Source organism: Rhipicephalus sanguineus, chromosome 10, assembly GCF_013339695.2.
Source record: "Rhipicephalus sanguineus isolate Rsan-2018 chromosome 10, BIME_Rsan_1.4, whole genome shotgun sequence".
In the NCBI taxonomy this organism is placed as follows: domain Eukaryota; kingdom Metazoa; phylum Arthropoda; class Arachnida; order Ixodida; family Ixodidae; genus Rhipicephalus; species Rhipicephalus sanguineus.
In genome coordinates this window covers 676272-682271 of record NC_051185.1, presented here as the reverse complement: position 1 = coordinate 682271, position 6000 = coordinate 676272, and positions in this window count along the sequence as shown.

Sequence of the window (6000 nt, the reverse complement as noted above, 5' to 3'; positions counted from 1 at the left end):
GCGGGAACGCCGAAGTAGCGTCGCGGCGTCGCAGCAGAATGGAATCATTGAGGCGGACCGGCAAAAAGGAATACGAAGGAAACTGTTCGTACTTCACCTCGTCGCCATTGCTGTGTCGGCGGCTGGAGGTCCCGACGAAGGAGGCAGGCGAAGACGACCGGCTCGACGAACGCGGCCGGCGGGGACGCCGTCCAGCCCCGAACACGCGGGTTGGCGCGAAGCGCCGAAGAAAGAAGCACGTCCGCTCACAACGAGTACTGCTCACACACTCATTTTATTTACAAGTGCGCCGGTAGAATAACGACACCAGAGCGGCGCCCCATGGCATCTTAAAAGGCATTTTCGAAACCGAAACCGAAACACAACAAGAACGACCCACTGGAAGGCGCTCGAGAGGACGACCCATTACTGAGTCGGAACGCGTCGCTACAGTCCATACAAGTCTATGCCAACGCGCCCGAACGGCCGGTCAGGGCAAGGCAGAGGTTGCAGACCTGCCGGCGACAGGTGCGTTGATGTTTTGCGGCGCTGACAATCGATGCAGGAGCGAACGAACTTCTGCACGCAGCGGTACATCCCTCGCCAAAAGTACCGTTGGCGAATGCGGTGGTAGGTTTTCGATACCCCAGAGTGTGCGCACTGCGGATCAGAGTGGAACGATTCGCATATATATATATATATATATATATATATATATATATATATATATATATATATATATATATATATATATATATATATATGTCAGAACGCAGACTGCGGGGTATTACGAGTAGCCACTGGCGGCCGTCGCCGTTGTAATTGCGTCGGTGGAGGAGGTCGTCGCGAACGGCGAAATGGTGGGCTTGACGACGCAACGCGCGAGTGGATGGTGTTGCCGATGGATCAGTCAGCAAGTCTATCAATGAGGCGATCCAGTGATCCTTGCGCTGTTCAGTAGCGATGGTGTGAATGTCGATAGAAGAAACGGCATTGTGAGACACTGAGCTATGGTATTGTCGTCAGGCAAGGGGGAGCGCGAGGGTGCGTCGGCGTCAGCATGCTGGCGTCCATTGCGGTACAGCACGCGGATATCGTAGTCCTGTAGGCGAAGTGCCCAGCGGGCGAGGCGACCTGAGGGATCCTTCAGTGACGACAACCAGCATAGTGCATGATGGTCGGTGATCACATCAAATGGGCGACCATACAAATAAGGTCGGAATTTCGTAAGGGCCCAGATGATCGCCAGGCATTCCTTTTCGGTGACGGTGTAATTGGTCTCGGCTTTAGTAAGCGTACGACTTGCATATGCCACGACATATTCAGGGAACCCTGGTTTGCGCTGCGCAAGGACAGCGCCAAGGCCAACACCGCTAGCGTCTGTGTGTACCTCTGTAGGAGCCGTAGGGTCGTAGTGGCGTAGTATGGGAGGCGACGTCAACAAACGGCGGAGCTTTTCGAAAGCGTCGTCGCACTCGGACGACCATGAATGGAGGGGCCCGTTACTTCCGAGGAGCTTCGTCAGAGGCGATATGATAGTCGCGAAATTTCGAATGAAGCGCCGAAAGTAGGAACACAGTCCTACGAAACTGCGCAGTTCTTTGACGGACGTAGGTTTCGGGAACTCGGTCACGGCGCGAAGTTTGCCTGGATCGGGGAGAATTCCGTCCTTGGACACGACGTAGCCGAGGATTGTCAGCTGCCGTGCTGCAAATCGGCACTTCTTTAGATTCAGTTGCAGACCGGCGTCGCTCAAACGCGTCAAAACATGCCGTAAGCGTTGAAGATGGGTGGAAAAGTCCGGAGCAAAAACGACGACGTCGTCGAGGTAGCACAAGCACATGTGCCATTTCAGGTTGCGCAGAACGGTATCCATCATGCGCTCAAAGGTGGCGGGCGCATTACACAGCCCAAACGGCATGACGTTGAATTCGTACAGGCCGTCGGGCGTGACAAAGGCGGTCTTCGGCCGAGCGTCGTCAGCCATAGGTACTTGCCAGTACCCTGAGCGCAAATCGAGAGATGAAAAGAATTCGGCGCCTTGCAGGCTGTCAATCGCATCGTCTATTCGCGGCAGTGGATACACGTCCTTACGAGTGATCTTGTTGAGTGGTCTGTAGTCGACACAGAACCGCACAGAACCGTCCTTCTTCGCAACAAGAACGACAGGAGACGCCCAGGGGCTGTTGGAGGGTCGAATAACATCGTGTCGAAGCATGTCGTCGACTTGCTCGGTGATTACACGGCGTTCTGTGGGAGATACGCGATATGGACGTTGCCGTAGTGGCAGGTGGGCGCCAGTATCGATGCCGTGCGTAACGGCCGACGTGCGGCCGAGAGATGTTTGAGCGACATCGAAAGAAGAGCGAAATTCTTCCAACAGGTCCAGGAGCTGGGAACGCTGGACCTGCGTAAGGTTGTCAGCCATGGTGGAACCAAACACGTCAGCGGGTGATGAACCAGACATCGAAACAGCACTGAGCGTACTGGAACTGCGGCCGTGCGTGTCATCGGGTTCGTCCATAACTTGTACGTCTTCGAGGGGTTCCACGCTGCCGAGACATTCCCTTCGCACCAACGTAACACTGTACGGGGATGGGTTGATTACAAAAAAATCACAGCATATCCACGGAGTGAATGATGATGAGTGGGCGAAGCTGCGGAGGTTCATCGGCAAACCGTGAATCTTCCGTGAATTCTGCCCAGTACATCATCACCGACGTGAGATCGGGCGCGTTTATACGAAAGGTTCGATGAGTTATGACGACTTGCAGCTCACTTTAATTTTACATGTACGCTGTGAATTTTCATTGTTTAGAAAACCATTGCTTTAGAAAAATCTGGCGTCTTTCGTTAAGCAGCTGGCGTCTTTTCGTTTTGCTTTAGAAACATCTGGCGTTCTTTCGTTTTGCTTTTACAAAACATCTGGCGTCTTTCGTTGGTTTATTTCATCAATAAACGGCGTTTTGAAAAAAATTTTATTGTTTAATCACGCACAGGAAAAATCTCACCAGGCACTACCTTGGAGGTAAACAATGGCTGCTAATGGGAATGAGAGACAGAAGAAGTCGGTTGGTTGGTTGGTTGATCCTAGAGGAATGGCACAACCCACCACGGGGGATCGGCCACGAATCGTGCGGCAGTAGGATGTGTGAGTGAAAAAAAAAAAGGGGGGGGGGGAAGAAAAAAAAAAGGATAATTCTAAAGAGATAATTTTAAGTAAGCGAAAATGTTATTTGTGTTCGCGGTTTCCCAATTGAATGCTAAAGAGATAGAAAAAAAATGGAAGAGAAAGAGTTAGTTAAATAAAAGCATTAAATAAATTATGAACGATAAATGAAATAAATAAATCACCGGTGTGTACTAGAAATATTAGCATGGCAGTCTTTTTGATTCGTTTATATAGTTAATTACTGCCTCACATATGTCCCTGTTGCAGTGACCCAGTGCCGACGCCCCCAGGGAGAGTAATGCCGTTACGGAAAGCTCAAGCCCAAGTTTTCGGAAAGGAGGTTCAAGAAATCTTTGCCTTAGATGTTGATATCGGCGACATTCTGTGAAAAAAATGCTCTATGGTTTCTGCTTGCGAACAATAACAACATTGAGGGGAAGGAACAAAACCAGGCCTGTGTAAGTAAAAATTTAAAGAGGGAATTCTGCATCGCAATCTAGTTAACGTAACTTCTAATTGTCTTGTGCCACACCATGAACTATGCCATGGAAACCTAAGGTGCTGAAAGTCTGCCCCGTTTAGAACAGAAGATCGTGTGTGTTCCTCTCGAATACAAAAATATCGAAATCGTGCGATAGTATTTTGGGAGGAGGGTCTTAGAACCTTCAGGACCGGGCCCTGAATTGATGCCGCCGCCAATGTGTCCGCTGCTTCATTTAGAGTTATTCCAGTATGACCTGGTACCCCAACCAAACGGACAATACGTACATGATTGGGCATATATGTATATAATTCTGACAGGCAGCTCGATGACTTTGGTACTGTCAAAGCAGTGCAAACTGACAAAGAGTCGGTCAATATAACCACTGAAGAAATAGATGCTGGGAGTTTGCGTAATGCCAGAATAATTGCCATTAATTCTGCCTGGAATATTGGCATAAAATCGGGCAGCCGAAGAGAAAAGGACCAGTTTAAAGCTGTTGAATAAATGCCCACTCCTGCCTTCTCATCTGCAACGGAGGCATCTGTGGCTATGACTGAACTTATCCGTAGACTCTTAAGGTGGTCGCTCAACAAGCCGTTTAAATATCTAATAGGCAATAGTTTAGCATTTTTTGGAAATATATCATCAAATTCTATTATTGTTTTATGATTGAGTACACTTGGGAAACTTATTTCGCGCATTGTTACTTGTAACGGCTCCAACAGCTGCTGTACGAAAATTATTTGAGGGCGAAGTAACCGAGACCACTCACAATCAAAAAATCTGGACGGTTCGCGAAGAAATATATATTGCGAGCGTCTCTGTGGGGAGGCATAGATGTTTAGAAATGTCTGGACTGTTAGAATACGAAACCTAGTTTGCAGAGACGGCAGGTATGTTTCATGGTAAAGGATATTATCAGCTACAAACTTAGGAAGGCCTAAACATATCCGTAATGCCTCACGTTCTATAGTTAGGAGAGGGCGTAATTTATAAGCGGGTGCCCCACAGAATAACACACATCCAAACTTTAATATTGGTCGGACGTACATGCTATATATCATTAACAATGTTTTTCTACGCATTCCAAAACGAACGCCGCTGATTCGCCTTAACAAACCAAGTGCACGTAATCCTTTGGATGCAATATATTCAATATGTGGGCTCCAATTAAGATTGGTAGTGTATACTATGCCTAAATATTTTAATGACTCTACCTGTGGAATAAAATCCTGCCCATACATCAGTGCGATTCGCACAGGAGATGTCAACGGGAACGCGAGAAGAGCACTCTTGTTAACATTAAGGGACATGTGCAGGTCACTAAGCCATACTTCAATCTCATTCATATATGATTGTAGAATATTATATAGCAAGTGTATATCATTAGAAGCTGAAAAGAATGCAATGTCGTCCGCGTATACATACACTTGCACGTCATTGTGAGAAGGAATAGAGCTTAGTAATATATTAAATAACATAGGCGAGAGAACCGATCCTTGAGGAACTCCCCTTGTTTGTTTGTAGTGTTTAGAAGATAAGCCGTTCTGCGAGCAATAAAATGTGCGTCCGCTTAAAAAATTTTGTATCCATGCAATTATATACTCAGGAACGTTAACATTTCGGAGTTTATTAATCAAGATGGCGTGCTCTACACTGTCATACGCCTTAGCAATATCTAAGGTTACCAATGCGGCGTACTGCTTTTTGTGCCGAGCAAGCTTAATTCTGCTTTCTAGATCAACATGTGCACACCATATAGAGCACCCAGGTCTGAATCCAATTTGGGAATCACTCAATATGTGATTTTCTTCTACCCATTCTTCAATATGCCTATACAAAACCCGCTCTATTAGTTTTACAAGGTTTGAAGTGAGCGAAATAGGTCTAATATTGTCGATTGCATAGCCAGCGCCCTGTTTTTTAAGTAGTGGAATTACTTTGGCGACTTTCCACTCGGGATGAATCCATGCGTTTTCTATAGAAAAATTTATAAAGTTAAGAATATCGCTGGGAGACAAATCAAACAAAATTTTTATCATGCCTGTAGTTATGTTGTCAGGACCTGGAGATGAAGCTGGCAGTGACTTTACTATTTCTGATATCTCTTCTAATGTGGTTGCCTTATATTCATTAGCTTTTCCTGTAACTGACAAATGATAGGGTAACAACGATGCAAAGCGATCTTCCAATCCCTTCCCAATTGCCTCCAATGACTGCAACAATTCTGCGGGTGATAAACAAACCGATTCTATATTTATTGGTGGCGGAACAATCTTTCTGCATCGCAGAAACCTAAAGAGTGTTTTCTTATTTTTGGTCTCTGACATATAGCTGTAATGTTTGGAGTTATAATCTTCTTTTG